Source organism: Macrotis lagotis, chromosome X, assembly GCF_037893015.1.
Source record: "Macrotis lagotis isolate mMagLag1 chromosome X, bilby.v1.9.chrom.fasta, whole genome shotgun sequence".
Classification (NCBI taxonomy): domain Eukaryota; kingdom Metazoa; phylum Chordata; class Mammalia; order Peramelemorphia; family Peramelidae; genus Macrotis; species Macrotis lagotis.
The window spans coordinates 354,664,957-354,690,060 of NC_133666.1; the positions used below are offsets into that span (position 1 = coordinate 354,664,957).

Consider the following 25,104-nt stretch of genomic DNA (forward strand, 5'->3'; position numbering starts at 1 on the left):
GATGCATCCTGACCTTTCTGGGTTTAGCTTCTTGGCTACTCCAACAATTTTTCTTTAAATGTCCAGACTTTCCACAAACAAAGCAAATCTGTTTCTCTTTATTTCCCATGTGCATATTAGCAAATACTTCTGCCATTAATTCTGCATGATACATCTGAGACCCTATTCTGTCACATCTTTGAATCATTTCCTCAATGGTGGCATCCTTTCTTAAGTCAATCATTGCTTTCTGACATCAGCATTCACATTGCCCATGCTAATTGTTTTATTAATACATCTATTCCTGCTACATCTCCTAAAGTTCTTCCTACTGCCCCCTGCAATGGGGTGAAGAAATCTACCAAAGCTTCATCATTTCTTTGTCTGATAAGTGCAAATGGTTCTTTCTTTTCATTTTGTATTGGAATGTGTCCTCAACCATTCTTTACACAGGTAGAGATTCTTTCATGTCTCTCGCCCATATATAGGAGGCCTGCATTGTTAAGAAACTGACCTTTGCCACTTTAGTTGTTCATACATGTAGCGGCATCGGGACCTTGTGCATGCCTCAAAGCCATCTGTCCATGTTGTTCTATAAACTCCATCATCCAAAAGACAGATTGTCCGGGTGATAAACATGTTGTAACTATCTGTTTCCAATCATTAGGTGTTAATATGGAGCATGCAAGAGTATCCAATTGTAGCTGGACAAAAAGTGATCTATCCCCATATTCCTCCACCGCCTTCTTTAAATCTCTGACTGCTTTTATATTTACTGGTTCATGTCTTTACCTAAGGTTTCCTGGATTAAAAGGATCTGGCTCCTCAATAACAGGATATGACTGAAACTCAGCTCCCAAATTCCCCAAATTTTCTCCCTAATCTTTTGCCCTTTAGATGTCCTTTTGTAATGCTGAAGTTTCTTCACTAGGTGCTGTAGGACTAAATCCTAGGCTTTTCTTGATAATATTTATTTGTTTCTTCTGCCTCAGGCCATGGAAGCAAATACATTTTCCCTTTACCTTTGATTTCCTCCACACCCCTTTGTTCCAACTTCTTTTCAGATACCTTTAATATCTGCCCCATGGTATCAACTAGCTTGTTACCTCTCTGAAGTCTTTTGCTCTGGGTTGTTGCCTGGAAGTTTTTTCGTTGCTTGTATGACAGCCTGAAAGTCTCGGTTCTTTGATACGTGGTTCTGCTTGGTCTTTATCCCAGACTCTGATCAGATGACCCCAAAATCAGCTTTTTTTTTCTTGTCTTCATGCCCCCCACTTGAGTGTCATATGTTGTGTTTCAGTTGGCTAGCTTATCCTTAATTAATAAACTATGATTTGACTCAGTCAGGCTATAGTCAAGTTTTCACATGAACAGTGAAGAGGCGGGAGACAAAGATGGAAGTACTTTGTTTATTAAACCAAATACAAGTGCTTAAATATCCTCCCCAATCCCTGGTCCACTCCCACTCCCATGGCACTCTCCAATCAACCAGTAAAACAACACTCTGGTGCTCAAGGACACCAGGTGATAAAGGTTTACTTCCTTAGGCCAGTACTCCCACACACAACAGTCCCTTATACTGGCACTTTGGAAAGAGATGCAAATACTACTTTACTTACTGTCTGGTATATGAAAAAAAAATGATTGGTTTTTAGACACTTGTAATATTTTTCTCTTTTACCTGGAAACTCTAGTGTGATAACTACATTCCCAAATGAGGGAAATCTTGGGTTCTTCTTTGTTGATTTAATGCATGGACTATTGATTTGTTCTTTGCTCTCTAGTTCCTTTCCTTCTGCAAAGTTTTCTTTTAAACTGAAATATAGCACACAGACTTTTTATTTCACAGTGAGTCGATTCATATTTTGTATCTTTCAGATCATGTCTTCATAATGACCACACATATTCTTCTAATTTAGCTGCCTTTTGACTTTGCTTTAATATTTTTTGATTTTTACAAATTTTCTTTTTAGTTTTAGCTTCTACATTTCATTTATTTAAAAATATCCATTACTTTGTTAAAACTTACCAGCTTTTCTTCTAAGTTTTTGAATTTTCCATTAGGAGTTCAAACATGTTTTGTCTCTTCCTGCAACCATTTCTTAAAGTCCTAAGATCCTCGTGTCCATTTCTAGAATGTCTTTTCTGGAATATTAGTTACAGTTACTGCAGAATTATTTTCTTCTGAAAGTTAATTCTTGCATTTCTTTATTCTGTGATATTTGTTATATTAGGATTTTTTATTTGTTTGTTTCTTTTCTCAGTTTACCCATTTTTTTTGCAAGGCAGACAGGGTTAAGTGCCTTGCCCAAGGCCACACAGCTAGGTAATTATTAAGTGTCTGAGAGCTGATTTGAACCCAGGTACTCCTGACTCCAGGGCCAGTGCTTTATCCACTACACCACCTAGCCACCCCATTACCCATTTTTTTTCTTACCCATACTCCTGACTACTACTACCCTCTTCTCATTTAGATTTTCTTGAGGGTTTCTTAATTTTTCCTCTTTTTCTTACTATTAATATTTTTAATTTTATTTTTTTGGTTTTTTTTGTTACTGTTTTTTATTTTTCTTGGCACATTTCTTGCTATTTTGAAATAAGAAAGAACAGCTTAGTTCCTCTCAGTCATATTTTGAGTTGCTGAGATGTCTGAATCTTTGTGTCCCCATTTGGGGCTTTCTTGGCAAAGACAATGAAATAGTTTGCCATTTCCTTCACCAGCTTATTATACAGATGAAGAAGAAGGACAACAGGGTTAAATGACTTGCCCAGAGTTAGACAGCTAGTAAATATATGAGGGCACATTTGAAATCAGGAAGATGAGTTTTCCTGACTTCACCTGACTCCTGACTTCCACAGAACCACCAAGCTGCTTCATTTTTATGGGTTGTTCTATCTACTTTTCTCCTTTTAGTTAGCAGGTATAACAATATTTCTTGGTAGTGGAAAAGAAAGAATTTCAATATACCATGTATTTTCTCAAATGAAATATAGAATCTGTGTGAAAATATGTTAAGTATATTAATTTTGACATACTATGTTCTTCCTCATAAATTATGTGCTTGTATGTGATAGAGATACCATGTCCACATTGACAAATGATTTAATTAAATGAGCTCTGGGAAGTCAAAGTTATCATTAGGGGAAAAGTTTAGTAAGTAGCATAGAATATTCTTCTTTGAGAAACTGATTCTCACGTTCTGTGTGACCTTGTGTAAATTACTTAGCTTTTGGTGTACTGCTTTATTCATCTCTTACAAAAGGATTGTAACTAGAAAATATTTATTAATAATTTCACCTACCTCTCTTATCTGTTTGGGGAATTTCTGACATGTTGGCATTTCTTCTTCTCTTTCATTTTAGAAAATGGTCATGTGTCTCTCTAAGATTTTTCCAAAGTCAATATGAATCTGAGATGCAGCTTTTAAGATTCCACTGTTCACACTAAATCTTCATTGCCATGGGCTAAAAGTATTTGGTGTCATTTAAATATAAACTGATCATGTCATGGTAACTCATTTTTCTGTGACACCTTATCATCTTTTATATATTCTATTTCCCATTTCAAATAGATATTCAAATCAAATCAACAAATATTTCTTAGGTACTTTCCTTGGCTTAGGCTCAATGCTGAGTGCTGTGGAGGATATAGGGATCATTAAGACATAGTGCTTTTGAAGAGATGACAGTCTGAGGGGGAGATAAAAGAAGTACATTAATAATGATATAATAGTTTGGTCCCCCATAAAGCTGAGGAAAAATTGTCAGACTGAACTGTTCATTGATTCAAATTCCCACAAAATTCTACTTTGCATTATTCTCTGGCACACATCCCATTTTCTATCATGTTTTAATATATACATATATCCAGCAGATTTCTGGTTTATAAAGTTTATTGTCTTAGTTCCATTAAAAAGTGCCAGTTAAGAAAGATTCACTGTATTTACTATTGTAATAAAAATGAATTGTATATATGTAGAATAAATAATAATACTTTCCATTTGTATAGTGCTTTATAATTTACAAAATTATTTTAAATACATCATTTCATTCATTAAACAAACATTTACTAGGGATTTATCATGTGTTACTTTTTGTTAGGAACTAAGGAAGACAAAAAAAAAAAAAACGGCAGTCCTTGTTCAGAAGGACTTTACATAAACCTGTAAGGTAGGCAAGGCAAATATAATTATTCCCATTTTACAGATGAGAAAATTGGAGCTTAGAGAGGTAAATATACTCAAAGTTACAATCTTATAGAAGAGAGAGAGAGGACAATAATCTAGACTGTAATATAAAAAAAAATTCCAAGAGACATAGCTTCTGTGTAAATTAATTATTTTCTTAATAAAACTCGCACATTTAATTAATAAAAAGATGGCTATTTAGTCATCTCCCTTAGACCAAAGATCCATAATGGCAATAGGCTCACAGTTTATATGCCCTTTGAAAAGTAGGAGTCCCTAAGGGGTGGCACTCAGTTCTGATTGATTAAAAGAAAAATCGATATTACAATGAGAGTCTGGGCTATAATACAACAAGGATCTTGGAGTGTGGCTTGGATTACCCAAATCTTGGTCAAAGAGACATTATTTTTCACATCACCTGTCTGACAAAAGAGAATCAATATTTCCTAAGACCTGTCAGAGCAAACTCAATGAACAGAAATAGACCAAACCTAAAATTTCTTTTACTATCTGATTAGATCTTGACCTGGGTAAATCTTTAAGAGATATTTCCCACACTAGTTGATTTCTGGATGAGTAAATAGTAAAAGGGAAAAACCTTGATTTAGATTCAATTATTAGTTATTAAATAGGAGAGAAATAATCATTTTTCAAAAGGCTTTCATACTGTTTAGTACTCTGTAATTATAATTGTTAATTATATAGTATTTAAAATTTGCAGATGATGTTAAATGCCTTTCTCTTTTCATCCTCACAAAGAGTTTATGAGTTAAATACTTAACTTAATAACTTAATAAGATTTAAACAGCCTGACTTCACAGATGAAGAAACTGAGTTTAAGGGCTTAAGTGACTTGCCTATGGTCACAAAGCTATTAAGTGTCAAAGATAACTTGAATCTTTCTTCCTATCTACAAATATAGAAGTCTCAGATTGTGTTAAATATCATTAAAGAGATTAAAACAAAGGATTTTACAGATCCAGAAAAGCATTACTTCATGAAAAAGGTGACATTTTTAACTGGGTCGCAAAGTAGGAGTGATGATGACAGCAATCTAAATAAAGCAAATGACATCTGGGCAACAGCATGTGGGAAACTTTGATGAAAGTATGGGATATTTGTATTGTAGGAATAAGAGGTAATGCAGAAAAAAATTAGATTGGGTAAATGCAAAGAGAACCTTGAGTGGTAAGCTAAGGAATTTGTACTTTATGCTGAAGACAATATGGTACCAATAAAGTTAGTTTGTTTGTTTGTTTGTTCAGTAGGATTGGTTGGTTATTTGATTTTGTAGGTGAATACCAAATCAAGCTTTGTTTCTGGAAAACCCAGAGAAACCATTTCGATATAAAAATAATACAAGTGGAAGGTAATGGAGGCTCTGTGAAAATTAAAATAAGGAATTAAACTTTTAAGAAATAGAAATAATAGAATCTAGGATTTAATTATTTTCTGAGGCAGCCGAGGAGTGCTAAATGAGTGTAGTTGTTGACTTCAATGGCTAGGAGAATAGTGGTAACATGAAGAGAAAATAAGACTTTCCAAAGGACTAGCTGGTAGGTGAGCCAAGTTTTTTAGAGATCTGGTAACTTTTGAAGTGCTAGAAGGACTTGTGAATAGGGATACCTATCAAGTAGTTAGAATTGAGATATGTGATTATGATGAAATATTATTGTGCCATAAGAAATAATGAGCTCAATGTTTTTAAAAAGATGTGGAAAGACTTGAATGAAATAATGAAGAGTGAAATGAACAAAACCAAGGAAACATAAAAAAGCAATATTATTTTAAGAATGACTTTGAATGGATAATTTGGACTATTATAAATATCCAAATTAACCTGTGAAGAAAGATGCTATCTGCATCCAGAAAAAAAATTGATAACTAGAAGTATGTATAGAAAAATTTCTGGTATATACCTATTTCTGTCTAATGGTATTTAATCTCTAGGGTGGATGGAAGGAGGGGAGAAGGGGGAAAAAAGAAAAAAGAAATTCACTTAATTTTGTGTATTTGAAAGGAATAGCAAGTTGTGTATGAGATTGGCAGTTTTGTGTGTAATCATCTTTTTTTTCATTGTATTATGTTATAGAAATGCTTGTTTTATTCAATAAGTTAAAAATAAAATTTTTAAAGTAATTACTGAATGTGGGAAGAAAGTTTTGGACTGGAGATTATTTACATAAAGATGATAACTAAAACCAAGGGAATAGATGAGATTGCTGAGAGAGAAGAGAATGGATTAGAGAAGAAAAGAATTTTCAAGAATGCCTAAGGTTTAAGGGTAATAGAAGAAAGAAATACCAACTAAGGAGACAGAGAATGACTGGAAGGATAGGAAAAGGGTCAGAATAGCATAGTGTCACAGAAACTGAGGAAAGAGCTTCAAGAAAGATTATTTTTATATTATTTTATAAAAACTTATAAATCAAAAATTACTTTATACATGCATACATTATACTGTAATAATTTTTCTTTTAAAAAATGTTTGCAATTGCCAGTACAAAAACTTGCCAGTTTCATCAGGGTTTTTAAATGGAAAATTGACAGGGAAAGAGAAATATTCTCCACAAAAGGCACCTATAAAAATGGCTAAAAAGTAGTTATAACATTTTTTAAAAAACAGCTCTGGAGGATGAACCCAGAATTTCAGATTCAAAGAAGAAAGCAAATGAGAAAGGCAGAGGCAATCATTAATAACTTAAATGGCAATTTAGCTAATAAATTATGTGAACTTGAATTTGTAATGAAAATGGTTAAATACAAGGTTATAAGTATCAGCAATTCTTAGTGGAATGGAATAATGTAAGAAGTATTAGATTAAGAGGCAGCAAAAACTTGAGGTCTAGTTCTAGGTCTATCACTTACTAGTTTTTGACCTTGGGAAAAATCACTTTTACTTTCTGGGTTTCCATTTTCTCATCCCTGCTAGCATCATCTTGCATCTATGTGTTTTGCACATACCTATTCATGTTTATGCTGATTCCCATATTAGAATGTAAGTAGCCTGAAGGCATAAGACTGTTTTCCATTTTTTCTGTTTCCCTGTACCTAGAATTATGCCTTACACATAGTAGATACTTCATTAATACTTATGGATTGACTGATTGTTAAAATTCAAGTCTTGGGCAAGATGTTCTTTAAGCTTCCTTTCAGTTCTAAACTATGATTCAGTGATTCATTGCTTAAATAATGCAATGGAGAAAGGGTATTTCATAAGAAACCATGACTATAAACAAAGAGATAGAAAAGGATTTATGTGAAAATCCATGAATTTAAAACAGGAAACATAGAAAGGGGGATAAAAAGAAAGGAAATATGACATAATGGAAAGAGGGCCAGTCAGGGAATAAGGAAGACCTAGGTTCAAATCTTGATTCTGATACATACTTAGCTGTGTGACCATGAGCAAATCATTTAACCTCTTAGTCTACAAAGATTTATGTGCAAGCTCTCCCCTGAGAATGTAAGTAGAAAACTCCTCAGCTAGAGAAGTCTGGGACATTGAGAAAGTAAATGATTTTTTTTCAGATATCTGAATGTCAGAAGCAGGACTTGAATCTAAGTTTTTCTGAACCACTCGTCTCCTTTCATCATTGTAGCTTATGCTCTCACAGAATCACTTGTGGCCACTCACAGGTTAAGTGACTTGCCCTTGTTCACACTCTTAAGATATATCAGAAGAAGGTTTTGAATTTAGATTTGTCCTAATGGAAAAATGCCAAGGCTAGCCCTTTATCTACTTTACTATGTTACTATTCTTTAAAAGAAATAAAAATAAAAAATTGACTGTGTCCTTTTTGACAATACTGTTTCCAGAAATTTCTGAGAGAGGGCTTCCCTGGAGATGGACTAGCTTACTGAACTGATCAGTGTGAGCAGGGAATTCTAAGAAAAGGCATGACCACACATAGGCAAAGAAGAAAGTGGGGCTCCCTCATCTGTGTCAAATTATAGCCTCTCTCTTTGAAAGGTCTTTCAGCTTCTAATCATAACAGAAGTAGCATATATAACAAAAGCAGTGTTCACTTGCGTAGGAGCTATTGACCATTTGCAGAAATAAATCAATACTACATTTTCAAAATGCCTTGTTTCTTTTGCGAATGCCTCAATTCCTCTTGGCCAAAGGAAAACAGAAGCAGAGGAAAGAAGCCCCCACCAATCCACATTAGCATTTATTCATGGGAGTATAATCAGCGCCTGCACTGAACAGTATGTTCTGGGGAAAGCTCTTGGCTCCTGTAATATATGCAAATATGTAATTCATTACCAGAGACCCAGCAGCAGACTTCTAGTATGTGGTGGTCCCCCAGGGACCTTAGGGGCCTGAGCAAGACTAACTATGTACTGTGCGTCTGTAATGTCCTCTCAGGAATGTCTGCATAGCTATGTGCTGCTTTGGCTGCCCTCGGCTCTCTCTAAGCATCCTCTTTCTCCTGTGCCTTCTACATATATGTATATGTACATATACATATATATATATATGTATATATAATATATGTAGTATTACACACATCATATATATATACATAGATCAAAAGAGATGATATGGTTGACTGTGTGAGCTGAAAAAGAGCACCCTCTACTAGCTAGTTGAGAGAGTTCCTGTAATCTGAGTATCTCTGAAGGAGTCATTATTGTCCCTAAGCAGAGCCTCTGAAGACCAGGACTATGCTCTCTATGTGAGACTTCTACATGGTGCTATGAAGAATGTTGAACTTGAAATTAGCTGATTTCAAATCCTGCTTTAGTCACCTTGACTGGGCAAATTATTTATCCTTTCCCAGCCTCAGTTTTTGTTGTTGTTCAGTCATTTTTCAGTTGTGTCCAATCCTTCATAACCACATTTGGAATTTTCTTTGCAAAGATACTGGAGTGATTTGCCATTTCCTTCTCTAGTTCATTTTGCAGATGAGGAAACTGAGGCAAACAGAATTGAGTGACTTGTTCAGGGTCACATAGCTAGTAAGTGTCAGAGGTCAGATTTGAACTCCTGAAAATGAGTCTTCCTGATTTCAGGTCCAATATGCTATTCACTGAACCATCTAGCTGCCCCAACCTCATTTTATTCATCTATAAAAGGAGGATAATAATACTACATACCTTACATTATGTTGTGAGGACCAAAGAGATAATTGTGCAAAGTGTTTTGCAAACCTACACTTATATAAATTTATTATTATTTATTATTATTATTATCATTATTATCATTATTCTCAAGTAATTCGGATCCTGGGACAAAATCACAGATTCTGGAGGTATTAAAAATTGAGATTATTGATCTTAGATTTAGAGTTAGATGAGGACCTTAAAGCTCACCCAAACTCAATTTATTAATATTTAACCACTTCAATTTAGGAAAGAAACTAGAACCTAAAGTGATTTTCCCAAGCTCATATGAGTTATAAAAAAACAACAAAACTTTGAAGCCAAATTCTTTTCAAATACGCATTCTTCATTTAGCTTTATTATCAATACTCATAATTACTAAGATTTTAAACAAATTTAGATAAGTCATTCTAAAACTACTTCCTGGATTAAGCATCAGTGTTGAGTTTTAGAATTTCAGGAGGGGATTTTAGAAGTTGTCCCTAAATCCATTGATTATGAAAAGTCAAACAACATAAACAAACAAACAAATGAATACATAAGTGAATGAATGAATGAATAAATAAAACTAACAACTCATTGAAGGTCACAACATTAATTAGAAGAAGACTGGATCAAGAACTGAGACTTCTTCATAAACAGTGATCATTTTTCCTACAATCCCATTTCTTATTGAAAGAATCACAGTACCATAAGCAGAATTAAATTTCATTAAGCCTATATGCTAATATCTTTCTCAATTTATTCTCAATCAAGATGTTAATCCAGAAAATAAAGTAACCTTTATCCCCCTGAGACCTTACTACCAGAAGAAATGATTGCTTTGCGTGAGTGTAAAATCATCTTTGGACTAGAATATTTATTATTAGAATTAAATGGAGTTTTGCCTCCTGCATTTTGAGTTACCTTTGGGTAATTATTTAGGTCTCTGCCTTAAATTCCTCATTAGTAAAATGAATGATGAAATGACTATTTATGTGTGTTTATGCTCCTACTACTATTATTTGGATTTTTTTTCAAATAATTTAAAATACTTTTAAAAACTTTTCTTACCCTCAAAGATCAGAGATGGGCTGAGGCATTGCTTCATAAATTCTAAGGGTCTTGATTCACAACCCTGGGAGATGCTATTATCCTTATTTTATAGATAGAAAAATTGACTAAGGGACATTAAGTGAACTGTCCAGTCCAGCACACCCAGTAAGTTTCTGAAGCAATATTTGAATTCATGTCCTTCTAAATACAACTTCAGACTATTCTCCAATATGTTATCTAGTAACCTAGCGGTTAAGGGACTTGGCCATGATCACAGTAAGTGGAAGTCAGTCCTTAGATCCAGATTTTCTGATTCCAAATCCATTATTTCTACTATACAATATCAATATGCTAATATTGAGGATGCAAAATTAGCATAAAAGATGAGCATATGAATGTCCCACTCCATTTGTGAATGACCTGAAAGAGTCACAACCTAATTCTTTTGAGGGTGAGTCACAAAGAGTTAAGTTTGAATTCTTTGCAGTAATCCTTCTTCCTGAGGGGAAAGGAAGGCCACTTAAAACTCTTGAACTGAGTTATATGCTTTATTGCCCCAGGGAACCTGTACATCTTACCAAAATGCCACTAATCATTGCTTTTACTTCAGAATGGATGAGTCTGAAAAAAATATGAAGTTTCAGGGGCCGGGTCTAAATATTGCAGGTAAAAGCTATTTTCATGGCCAGGAGCTTGCTGCCAACTGAGAGGCCTCTTAACAATAATATCCTTGGAAATGACATTTCCAATGAATGAGATCACCATACAGATTCAGAAGCAAATAAAGTCCTCTCTGTATCCTAAAAGATTTCTGAAAAGTACAAGTTAACCCTCTGGGAAAAGAACAGAATTTTGGTTTTTTTGAGATTTTTTTTCTCTGTTTATAATCTGTTTTCTTGTCATGATTTTAAAAAAAAATTGGTTTTGATACATTTTGATTTGACATAATTTTGGGGGGGGATTTATTTTTGAAGTACACATTGAAAATGCCTCCAGGGTGTTGATCTAGATGACAGCTTTTTGGATTCATAGTGCATTGCCCAGAAAAATGCACTCAATAAATATCTATTGAATTCAATTCAATTTGATCCAAATTTCAGGCTGCAAAGATCAAGCAAGAGCCATTTCCTTTAAGTCATAAAAACCTTCCCAGGGCAATGACTACCTCAGTCTTGGCAATGGAAAATAATCTATTCAAGGAGCAATTTGGTGCTGCATTTGGAATCAGTGTCACATCTTTGTGGCTGAATTATGTCTATCTGGCAAAAATCTCTTTATCAGGCTGTTCAATGCAGACTCACACAGGTACTCATCAGTATGTAATGGATATTCTGCAAAAAGGTCAATTGAAGAAATATTCTCTATCAAAGTAAGGTTTTCTAGCTGCCGATGTTTGAAAATGCTATTTTGTTAATTCTATCAAACAATATATGGTCTTTTTTTAAATTATTTTTTATTCTCAAATATATGGTCTTTTGTAAGAGATGTGCAATCACTTAAAAGAGTATAGTCTTGCCAACTCTGTAAGAAAAACAAAGTGGATGAAAAATGCATATGCAGATTATGGTACCTAATCAAATAGGCAGCCCACTGAGTTAATACTTTCAAGTACCTAATAACTCAAACAAATAGCAATTGGACAGTGAAATGGAAAAACAGGCTAAATTTCATTTCATAAACTGTGCAAGGTTTTCAATAATGTCTATCTAGTAAATGCTGCAAAAGTCAGTTGTTTCTGGAGTCAAGGAGATCTGGATTCATATGCCATCTTTAAAACATATTAGCTAAATGATCCTGGGCAAATCATTTAACCTCTTAATTGTTAGTTAGTTATACCTTCAATTGCAATCTGTATTGATGGAATTTTCAACATCTGTTTGTTTCTTGATATCAATTAAATCACAGTTCCAGTCCCTATTCCCATCCTTATTCTCTGAGTAACACTATGTGGCTGTGAATAGTGGAACATTAAGATCCCAGAGGAATCAAAATAACAGTCTTATAGATTAACAGGAATCATGATCATAATAGCTATATAATACCCAAGATTTTCAAAGTATTTAATATATTACTTTAATCCTCACAATAATTCCTTGAACTAGGCACTTCATTATTTAATATTTATTATTTATTATTATCTCCATTTTATAGATGAGGAAACTGAGACTGTCAAGTGTGTTCTCCATTTCCTTCAATCCCTATGGAGTTAGATGATAATGCGGAGAAGGCCCTGGCCCTGGATCAGGGGGTCTTTATGACTTCCCACCTAATAATGGGAAGATATGTGTAGATATGAGCACACTGTTACCAAAACAGATTTGTATATAAGACCTGAAGAAAAATAATCAAAAGAGAAAAAGCAAAGGGGCCAATTCTCTGTCTGACAGTCATCTCTGAGGTGGGGCTGGGGGGGGGGGGCAAGTGAGAGGGAGAAGGGAAAATGGAAAATGGGGAGAAGGAAAGACATGATCACTTTTTTGTATTTTTAAAAGAAATTGCAGATTGAACATAGTGAATTTACAGTGCCATGTGCAATCATCTTTTTATTACACTTTGTTAAGAAAATGCTTGTTTTATTCTATAACTCTTTTAAATTAATTAAAAAGGAAATGAAGGACTAATGAACAGATAATTTGAGAATTGCCCTAGAAACCACAAAAGAACCAAAAATTGATTTCTAATACAATGGGTAGTTCTTCTATAGAGGATATATGGAAATAAAGAAATCACAGCCTCACTCAATGAGATTATTGAAAGCATTGCTATTTTCCAAGTAACTCAGGTATGGTGCCTTCAAGTCATCTTTTTTTTTCTCCCCTTCATCTTTCCTTCTAATAATCCTTTCTCTCTTCCAGTCTCACCATGGGTGCCATCTCCTCCATTAAAACTTTTCCTGTCTTTTCCCCAGTTGTTAATGTTCTTTCTTGCCTAAGATTCCCTTATTTTATCCATGTAGACCCTCAATGGGATGTGATTTCTCTGAGGGGAAATGCTGTTTCATTATTTTCTTTACTGGCGATTCTAAATTGGGGCCATGCTTTCCTAATTTGGAAGTAGTCACTCTGTCTAGTAGGTTACCTGTTGTTTTACTGTCACCCTTTACCTTGCTACAGTGAGAATAACCTTACCCTTTGCCTCTTAGTTTCCACCTCTTGCTTTGAGATCTTCAATAAAATTCATAGTAATGTCTTTGATTCTTTTGCCCAATTGTTCTTTCCATTACCTTTATGATTTTTCAGACCAAAATACCTTTCTAGTTATCATTCTTCTGGATTTGTTATCTCCTTAGAATAAACTGATTTGGACAAGGACTGTTTAGATTTTGTATCCCCAAAATTTGGCATAGTTTTTTCATTCAATCATATATTTTGCCTAGCACAATGCCTACAGTGCCTACAGCACAGTGAGTGGTACACAGTAGACAATAAATGTTTGTTGAATTGAATTGATTTGAAAGGTGTCTTCACATCAATGAGACTTCAGATCCAGCAAAGTCATGGAACAATGCTAACAAGATTTTTTTTCTGGCAAATGGATACAGTAACTAGTTATCATCAAATTGACCAAAATACATTATATAATTACCTTCTGCTTTCCTTGGACTTTAACTCCTAGGTAGAAGTGTCCTTGACTATACTCCCTAGTCCTTACCCTCACCCACCTACCTTCCTTTGTAATTTCCCTGATGTATTATGTTTCATGGTTCCATCACTGTGGGTACTCACTTTGCTGACACAGTGCATAACCTCTTCACTGATTCTCAGGCTATGTAATTTTTTTTACATTTCTCCATAAATCTCCCATAGAAGGTTAATTAATTACTACCTGGCATTTATATATTGCTTTTTAAGGTTTATAAAGTGCTTTCTATAAAATCTAATTTGACAAACCCAATGTGCTAAAAGACATTCTGTGCTTCCTTTACTTTCTTGGGCAGACCAATGTAATACCTCAGCTGTCCATGTATTGTCCCTTTTTCTTTTATACTTAATTTGTCCTTGATGATGTCTTTCATGCTTCTTCTTGGACAGGTAATGATTCAGAAGATTGTCACAAGACAGAATTTTCTTTTGGTCAAACCCAAGAAATGAAAAAGATAAGGCCATCTAGAACACATGCATAATTATTATCATGAGAATTAATTTTGTTCTTATTTGTTCATCTTTTTTTATCCCATTTTCTCTAGCCACCTTCCCGTCCCCCTCCTCTGCCCCAATTGCCTCTTGAATTGTTTTCCCCAATTCAATCCTCCATTGACTCCCTTTACATCAATTCTTCTTTGTCAGGTTTCAGTAAAAGGGAACTGGTCTGATGTCAGTCTCTGGTTCTATCAACATTCTTTCTACATTATCTTATGACTCATCTAAATGGCCCAATCCCAAGCAATATGGAAAGGGTGTTGATTGTTTGTACATGTCTTATTCTTTTCAAAGCACGTTCACATGCAAAATTTTATTGGATAATAATACTTCACATTTATAAGTACTTTAAGTTTTATAAAGTGCTTTCTTTACAATGTCCTTATAAGGAAAGTTGTATAAATAGCATTATTTTCATTTGGTAGATGAGGAAAGTGAAATACAGAAAAGCCCAAGGGGCATACCACTGAGTTTCTAGAAGAATCTGGTCAGAAATGCAAGTCTCCTGATTTCTAATCTGGAGCTCTTTCCAATATGCTATTAAAGATTTCTAAGGCTAATATATTAAATATCTTGGCTTAATGACCTAACCCTAAACCAAGGAGACATAGATCTAATTTTTGTGACTCAGTTATAAGTAATGATGAAGTAGTTTATATATATATATGTGTGTGTGTGTGTGTGTGTGTGTGTGTGTGTGTGTGTGTGTGTATTTATGTATGTATATACATATAATTTCCCTTTACATATGGGGAAGATGCAGTTTAGAAAGCTTAAGTGATTGATCATTAAGGACACTAACCAATATCAGAACCAAAACCAGAACCAGGATTTAAATGCCAATCTACAAAATCAAAGCACCTTGTTGATAAAGCAAGATCAGTAATTCTCAATACACAACCTAGCATTCAGAACATTCTTCAGTGTGGTTCATAAGCCTGTCTCTAGAACTATTAATAGTTATAATATTAAGCAAGTATGAACAATAATTTATCCATAATAACTTTATAGAAAACAGATGGTACCCAATTATAAAAAAGTAAACAAGCAACACTTTCTTTTTCATTAATTTTGATGATCACTTGGAAGGGGTGGAGGGATGGCAGGACAGGTGGTCCCAAGGATCTTTGACCCTACTGAAAGGGAATTAAATAGTTGGAGATCAAATGATCTAGAATGGCTAACTGTCACTCTGAACAAGTTAATCAGTTCAAGACCCTTCAGTAATTGCTTAACCCATCTCAATTCAGTGGCATAAGTGCCAGACCTGGAGTCACAAAAATTCATCTTCCTGAGTTCAAATCTGGTTTCAAACACTCAGTAGATATGTGACCCTCTGAAGGTCACTTAACCCTGTTGGACTCAGTTTCCTCATTTGTTCAATGAGCTAGAGAAGGAAATGGCAAACTACTCCATTATCTTTGCCAAGAAAACCCTAAGTGAGGTTACAAATAGACTGGACTGAAATGACTGAACAACAACAACAAATATATCACATATTATTAAAGGAATAGTTAATGAATATAGTAAGTTGAACTAAGAATCAAAACAGGTTTTTCAAGATCTGACTCTAGACTCATCAACTTTCCTTTTTCTGACTTAAAATCAGGGACTCTCTTTTGCCTTGGTATCCTCAGGCTCATACTAAGTGCTTAATAGTAATCTAGTCTAATTGACTGATAATGTTACACCAGATTAGTATTCTTCTAGAAACACAGTATACCCATAACCTTGGCATTTGATCAAGACTTTCAGGATATACTTACAAGAAGCAAATAAATCATTTAGTTAGCTTTTAAATGCACCAAGCTAGTTACTGTGAACTACGTGATTGCCTAACGGAATGGATCTGTAACTGACTTAATGGCCTGACCTAAGGGGTATTGTCCATGTATCACCCTATGGTCTCTAGCTAGGAGTGCAGAGATTTTTGAAAATGGTCTCTTTGAAACTTATAGTTTGATTGAAAGTATTGAGTGAGGAACAATCCAGAACAATGCATGGACATAGCACATGATTAATAAATGACTAAGGAATGCTTGATTTAAAAAAACTTACTATCTAGGAAAGTTTGGTTTAGGAGTAGGTTTAAGATCAAAGTTAATTACTTTTATTTTGTATAAACTGAATTTGAGATGCCAATACATCATCCAAATCAAGGTTGAGATGTCCAGTGGACATTTGATCCAGAATTCAAGCCTAGAATGCATACTAAGACAAAATTAATGGATATAGTATTCTGTTTTGGAAATATTATGGAAACTTTTGGGGGAATTTTTGGAAACTTGTGGAAAGACAAGAGTTAACAGTATGATGAAAGAGGGGAAAAGAACAAAGGACAATGGGGTAAACTTTTTAGGTAACATACATAGAGCATAAGATATAGATGATGATTCCACAAATTAGTAGAATTCCACAAATTAGTAGAAAGTCCCAGTTCTATTCTTAGGTCATGGAAGGAAGCTACTACTGCTACTACTGCTGTTTAAAGATTCAAGACTGCCCAGTTCTTCAGCCAATGATCCCTTCTGACCTCAACTCAAATGGGACACAGGCAGAGTGTTGGTGGAGATGGTGCCTAATTCTGACTTCCCACAATTATTTGGAGGTTAGAGATGGCCAAACAGGAGGGATGAAGGAAAACATTTCCCACAGAAGACAAGAATGTGAGTGACCCCAATGGCTACTGTTTCAACCCCTCTAATAGGAAATCATAAATCCTCTCCCCATACTTGAGCCAATTTGGCCTCTTCTTAATTCTGCCCACCAAGAGCATTGCCAATGCTTGAATAGGTGATAGCTCTGAATAAGTTGTACTTTTACCCAATATGCACAAGTATGGCGGGATAATTAATATAATGAATAAGAATCAAGATCCAAGAGATCTTGACATATTGAAATTAGATACTAATTTGATAAGATAAAATGTAATTTGGAAAAAATATGAAGCCCTACTCTTAGTTTCAAAAAAACCAATCGCATGTATATAGTACATGGTCTATTGAACAATATATACTAATTTTTTGAAAGATTTATATGTTTAATGACCTACAAGTTAAATAATAAATAATAGAAATGTATCACAAAACAAAATGCTAATTCACCTTTAAGTTATGCAAGAGAAGTGAAAGTTCTGTTGCTCTGATGAGACTAAATTTGGAGTATTGTCTGGGCAACTCTTTTTAGAAAAGACTTTGTAAAATGAATCACTTCCAAGTAATTCTAACCAGGCAAATGAGAACAGTTCTAAATAATTCTAGGGAGGTGAGAATATAGAAAAGTATGTGTCTCATAAAGACTTTTGAAGAAACTAAGAATAGTTACCTGGGAGAAGAGAAGGCTTGGGAAATGAGTTGGGGGGGGCGGACTGGGACTGAAGATAGCTATCTTCAAATATTTGAAGGGCTACCATGAGAAGAGAGATGAGCAGGTTTAACTTTACCCTAAAGAATAGAACCAGGAGTAATGGACACAAGTTGCTGAGGCATATTATTACTTGATAGAGTAGAAAAGTACCTAATCAGCAGTTATCAAAAAAGAAATGAGTAGTTCCTCTCCCTAGAGTTCTTTAAACAGAAATTGGATTGCACTTTTTTGTAAGGGGAATTATGAAAAAAAGATTTCTATTTTGATATAAGTTGGACTAGAGGACATCTGAAATTTCTGGAATTATGACACAAAGCAAATTGTACAGAAATGAAACTGCTGGGAAGTTAGGTGAGTAACAAGGATTGGACAAAGCAAAGAACTTCTCCCAAAACCACTTTTTATATTTTGGCCAAGTGTTTTTTCATTGACCATTCAGCTATTCTCTTTTGGACTTTTCCTTCTTTATCACCAGGTACCTTCCCACTTTCAGCTTTTCAGCTTTCTTTTGTGTGTTATTTCCGCTCATTCAGTTGAAGGCTGTTGATGGCAGAGACTATCATTCTTTTTCACATTTGTATCCTCAGAATTTACTCTGTATCTGGCAATAGATACTTTATAAATATTTATTAACTGACTGGGTTATAGAAGGGAGCAGGTCCACAGAAAAGAACAGTCTTAGTGTCAAATAAGCAACCTCAAAGCAATGGTTGTAGGGAGAGCAGAAACAAAGGAAAGAATAGTCTGTTTATCTTAAGGTAACATTCAATTTCATTCAATTTTACGTACACAATTATAAAGCACTTCTCTCCCAAATAAAGTCAGATCAAAATAATTGGGAGAATTGTCAAGTGCTCATGGTTAGGTTGAGCTAATAAAAATGATAATTCTACCCAAATTAAATTACTTATTTAGTGCCATACCAATCAAACTACCAAGTAACTACTTTACTGAACTAGAAAAATAGAAACAAAGGCCAAGAATAGCAAGAGAACTGATTTAAAAAATGTAAAGAAAGGTGGTCTAGCTCTACCAGATCTTAAAACTGTACTATAAAGCAGCAGTCATCAAAACTGTCTGGTCCTGGTTAAGAAATAGACTAGGGGAGGAGCATGAAAAGGGAGGGTGGAAGGAAATTTTGGAACTTAAAAATATACATGTGCATATGGATGAAAATAAATATATAAACAAGAAAAAAAAATTAATTCAATTCATTGTTTCCTCTTAAATTCAATTTTTGTCTCTGGCAATTTAAATCTACATGAAAAAGAAATAAATGCTCAAATAACTATGATAGCAGAAAATTAGTATTTTCATAATATTGTCCCAATCTTTGAAGAATTAAAAAAACCTGACATTTAGAAAAACTAAAATAAAATTAAAATAATATCTTCAGTTTTCCTAAATGTCAATGAGGCTTTTCAACTATTTCTAATTGAAACCAAAGTCATATTATCCTAAATAACAAGTAAATGGAAGCAGTTGCATAGCATGGGATATTCTACAGTCTGTCATAGCTTTCTTTCTTTTTGCAGACAAATGATATGTCAGTGGGAAAAGGAGATCATGGATAAGAAAGGGGAAAAAAATCTAAATTTACTTATATCCTGAAGATAAGTGTCAAAGAACTTTAGACAAGGCCAAGTTTACAGAATATGTGTATCCACTGTACTCTTGTATTTTCAAACTCTATTAATTATTCAGTATGTCTTTTTCCAGTCTTTCTTTCTGATCTTCTCTTGCTCTCCCTAGAATACACACACAGACCCCTATCTCCTCAAATTTTAAATCTGCTACTAAGAAAGAACTAGAATTCTTTCTAGCATCTTGCACATAGTGGACATTCAAACAAATTCCTGAAGAGCGAATGTCTTGAGTTACATGGTGGTGGTGGTGATTTGTCCTTGGTTTTCAAAGAAAACCATGACATCAGGGAGATGATGCCATGACAAGCAAGAGAATTAGATTTGAATAAGGGGTGCTGTGCTAAATCACAAGCCTCACTTTCTCCACCAGAGCCATCTGGGTCCAGTGATCAGATAAGAATCAGGACGATTGAAGATATCCCTGGATGTGAGACAATCAGGATTAAGTGACTTGTCCAAGAATTTGTTAAGTTCTTCCTATATGGGAGACACTGAGCTAGGCAGTGGGGGATGCAGCAAAAGGCAAAAAGCAAAACTCACATTTTAATAGGGGAGAAAGCATGTAAAATGATAGATAAAATAGATGGATAGATTAATATATAGATACAGAAGTATCTATATCTATAGATAAATATCAATATTGATGCATAATTATTTACATTTACTTTTATATGTACCATGCTTGTATATTGCATATTTGTTTATGTATATTATGTGTATGTTTGTGTTATTATGTTTAAATGTAGACGATGTAGCAGATGTAGAAGAACTTCAGGTAATATTCTTATGGTTTTCTCTGTGTAAGTTTCTCTCCATGAAATTAGGTGGAATTGCAGCTAGAGCCCTTAAGAGGGAATCAGAATGATCTGAGTGCAAATGTTGCCTCCTATACTTGCTAGCTATATGATATGAGGCAAGTCTTTTAAATTTGTCTGAACACTTACTTCATCATTCATAAAATGGGCATAAAAATAACAACTATCACCTTTTTGTGAGGATCTAGTGAAATAAAATTCAAAACACTTTGCAAACCTTAATGTGTTATATATCAAGTAATTGTTAAATAATAATAATAAAGAATAATAATAATAATAAACCTCTTCTTGCTGCAAAGGAACAAATGAGAGTAAATAATTGCTATACACACATGCACACATTTATACATACATATATCTGCACACAAAAATATATGTAAAAAACATTGCAACATTGTCTCCTCAGAGACAAGAGCTTTTTATAAACAAGCGTGGTAGTAAGTGTTCTTAGACACCAAATATGTTCTTAAAAAAAAAAAAACTCTGCTCAGTTGAGCAGAAAAGAATGAGAAACAGACCTTTCTCATGAAGAAGAAAAAAAGGAGTGGTTCAGAGGATGGGAATAGAGATGTCTGGAAAAAAATGGCAGTTTGCTAAGTCTGAAATGCTCGTAAATTATTTTAAAAGCTTGGCTAACCATCATGGCTGGATTATGCCCCATTCCAAATTAAAATGAATGCATAGAGAGAGAGTGTTATGGGGGGCAGTGTGAAGTCTGGTGCCAAGCACTGTGCCTTGGTCTGTAATAGGCCAGGCAGAAATATCTGCTAAATTGAGTTGAACTCTAGGTAGTGGGTAAGAACATAAGCAACTTGAGAGCAAGCAGTCTATTTTGTCTGGGTTTTCTGTATAGCACCTCATTTAGTTTCTGGCTTATTATGGGTGCTAAAAGCTCATTGGTGATGATAATCACCAATCTGAAGCTGCTAAACTCTCAGAAAGATGGTCCCAAAGGAGTCTTCTGCTTCAGAGCTGGAAAGAAATTTTGAATTTGGGTCCATGCTTATAGAAGTTCTTCATACTCCAGCTCTGAAAAAAATTTTAACTGCCCTGTTCCATAAAGTAAATGATCCTGAGAATGCCCTCTGGATGATGACTGCAGACATCAAGGTGACACACAGATGATCCTACTCAGTCAGAGGCAATATGATTTTGATTACCTTGTGCTCAATCTCATCCTCAATGCTAAGCCTCCTATTCAATTACTCAATTCAGGAAAGAAAGGAGGTGTTAGGCTCAGGAGAGCAAGAAACTGTTTCTGATGCCCTGAAATGGAAAAAAGACAAAGCATATTCACTAGTGAGTCTAAGGAGCAAGCTGGAATGGGAGTATTAACCCCAAAGCTTGGAAGATCCTTTTGTTCCAATTACATGACCAGGAGAAAAGTGAGAGTTTGTGGGGGTGTATTTTAATCTTAACTCTCAGGTTTGAAGCATTCTGAGAAGAGTTTTGCATGTGAAACCTATGACTCGTATATGTTCACATGGACTGGATTCAGTTTTGGGAATCTCTTTCTAGTAATCAGCTCTATGATTTGATCTGTCCCCAACTTTGGAAACCTGGAGGATGTCTGAATTTAACTTGTTCTTGGTTCTTTGGTCTATCTCCCTTCTCCTACTATTTTCAAATCCTGTAGGCTCACAAAAGTATTTATCACAGAATAGACTTTTTTAAGGAGTGGAAAACGGGGGCCTCATAGCCCATTTGTCAGTCAGGGAACAGTTTACAGGAAAACCCATATCATCAGTTAGTCAGATCTTTAAATTATCTGTTAGTATGGATGCCAGTCAGTTCATTATCAACTGAACCAGTAGCTTCTTGCAGTGACAGCTTGATGCAGAAAATAGGACACTGCACTCAGTAAGACCTGGGTCCATATGTGGTCTCAGACCTTTGTAAAATTATTTAATATTATGATATTAAAAGTATTTGCTTATAGGGAAATGGACATGGGTTCCTATAGATATTTTACATAAAGAAACAGTAACACGACAACTTTTGAACACAATAAAACTTCTAGCTAAGTGGTTCAGAACATTGGGCCAGAAGTCACGAAGATAGGGGTTCAAAGCTGGCCTTGGAAACTTATTAGTTATGTCCCTAAGCTGTCATTCCTCTTCTTACATGGACATGAAACCCAGGAAAACCTTCTTCTTCTTTCTATTACTTATGTGTCTTGGGTCCATAGAAGACACTCAAGTTCTATGTCAGGTTTGTCTCAGACCCACAGCATCTTGGGAAAGGACTATCTAGCATCTTAGTACATTACACAATAACACATGCAAAATTTAAGTAACAGATTCTGATGCACCTTTTTGTTTCCTTCTTCTAATATGAAAAAATTGAAGATGGATAGATATTAAATAGAAAAAACCTTAGTAGCTTAATTTTAACTTTTATGTCACATAACCAGTTTCAGTTGAGGAGTGTTCTCTGCAATCCTCTGGTCTATCTGAAATTTAAAATTCCCAGGAGACAAAAGGCCTGACCATTGAATTTTCTTAGTGGGGTGTTCAGCACAGAGGCCTTTGCAGGAGGGCTAGAACTGAATCTTTTTGATAGTATGTTTTATTCTCTTCTAAAAGATTCTTGTCCAGAGAGCATCTCTTGTCATGAAAAGCATCACAAACACACACACCATATAACATAATTGAAAAGTGAGTCTCTATTTTCTATCCCACATTCTCTGCCCCTTCATCTAGCTCCTCTACATTACCATAGGGCACTTCTTCATAATTTTTTTTTGTCTCAATATATCAAGTAGAGAACAATAGCTTCAGTTTTTCTCTGAGTGAATTTTCTTCATGGAAATGTTTGGAGAAAAATTAAAGATCACTCAATGACTACTTTAGGAAAATGAGCAAGGCATATTCATTTTGCTTCTTTCTTTTTTCTCTTTATGGATCTGCAAATGGCCAGAAATCTACGGCTCTAGCTTTTGGTCATTCAGCAGCCTAGACCTGCCATCGCTGAAGTTTCAGTTTACTGGCCCTCTGACATTAAGCAAGGCATACCTTGCTTTAAAATGAATGAACTGGGCCCTTATTTGCATTGATTTCTCCATCTTTTGATTTCTCCTCATCTTCTTGTTTCACAATGCCAAACAGCTGTAAAACTTTGGATTGAATGGCAGCCAGGCTCCAAGGTGCAGAGGACTCAATAAAGGCCTGCTGGGCCAAAATAACAGACAGGTGCAGCTCATGCTTCTTCCTGTCATTCATTTACAATAATTCCATTGGATTGCATTGTGTAACTGTAAAATAATGACATTGGCTTTTAGAAGGAACATAAAAGGACTTAAATATTTAAGTTGTCCCCTTCCAATTTGTCCCCTGTGAGGTTGTACCCTTCCTAATATGAGGCTAACACTATAACAGCAAAAGCATCTTAAGAACTTCTTTGGAATTGCCTTCTTTTCTCTTGGTCCTATGTAATTTCCACCATCTCCCTGTCTTTATTTTTCTCTCTTCCTTCCTTCTTAGATGAGAGGGACTGTTTTGAGTTTTCATTTTGCATCTCCTTTATTCATTTATTCATTCTGTTCAATTATGCTCATGTACTCATATATCATTTAAATCCTAGAATTCCTAGAGAAGGGGTGTTCCCTGCTGTTAAGGCCTAAGGTAGAGGGGAAAGAAAACATTACAAAGTTGGAGGGGAATGGTAGGTTGCAAGGATCAGTGAATTTAAGATACCTGGAATATCATCCAAGGATAAAGTCAGTCTACATTTGAACCCAGATCTTCTGACTTTAAATCTTCCATTGTACTGTACTACTATTCTGACTTCATAGGTTCATTTGGGTGCTTCTTACTACTGATAAGATAGAGTTAATGGATTGAGCACCGTGAATATATAACACATTCAAACAAAATTTTGATGGAAGTCATTAATAATAGTTAATATTCACATGGCACCACAAAGTTTTCTAAATACTGATTATACATTATTTCATTTGATCCTCACAACAATTTTGAGGTAGATAATACATTTGTTATTGTTATCCCCATTTTACAAGGAGGAAACATGTTCAAAAAATTTGGGTAACTTGCCCATCTAAGTGTCAGAGGTAGAATTTGAACTCAGGTTAAGACTCACTATCACTATTCTTTCCCCTGAACTACCCTGTTCTAATTGGGAAGTAGAGGCAGATAAGTTCAATGAGCAAGGTAGTTGAGAGAATGTTTGGCTCTAGGCTGCTGAGCTTAGATGGAGTCCAATGGATGACAGAGAGTCACTGTAAATTTCTAAGAAGAGGAAGAATAGAGGCAGAAAAAACAAAAAAACAAAACCCTCTGCTGGTTTTATGGGCCTATATATATATATATATTAAACTTGATCTGGAGACTTCCAAGGCAAAATAGTTAAGAGAAACAAAAACATACCTTCATTACATTCAATATAGATTTGACATAATGGCTGCTATAATTGAAGCTAAGGGTGTTTTACTTTTCCTTCCACTTCCTTTTTTATCATTTTAATCAAACCCTTGTTTTTAGCATCTTGTTTCCATATTGATTTTGTTGTTTCCTACCTGGGCAGGCATTTTGTACATTCTTGCTGGGACTTTTGATAAATAGGATCTTCCCTAAAGGCAATTTGTAAACAGAGTTGTTTTTCCACCTGGGCCCCCCACCATTGCTTTATCTTGTTTCTATGGTAAAACCAGATTCAATTTACATAATTTTGACATCACAATCTGAATGCAAGCACAAGGACAGCCTGTTGTTTGTTAGAGGTTTCATATGTGCACATCTTATTCCCCAATTAAATTGCAGGCTTCTCACAGGCCATGATCATATTTACTCTGTATCATTCCCACAATCTA

The 25,104-nt window shown here is 34.8% G+C and overlaps 1 long non-coding RNA gene across 4 annotated transcripts in view; it reads right to left on the minus strand.

Moving 5' to 3' along the window:
* LOC141502105 (uncharacterized) overlaps positions 1-24,897 on the minus strand; it is an 86,956-nt gene extending 62,059 nt beyond the window's left edge. Inside the window, exons 1-3 of one of the 4 annotated variants that reach the window (XR_012472401.1) lie at positions 24,811-24,877; positions 21,437-21,542; positions 3,282-3,669 (exon numbers count right to left, since the gene is read on the minus strand). This is a non-coding gene — a long non-coding RNA (uncharacterized LOC141502105). Of the gene's footprint in view, positions 1-3,281; positions 3,670-21,436; positions 21,543-24,810 lie in introns of all 4 variants that reach the window. The other 3 variants (XR_012472402.1, XR_012472403.1, XR_012472400.1) reach the window with 3 other exon arrangements.
* Between the last annotated feature and the right edge of the window lie 207 nt (positions 24,898-25,104).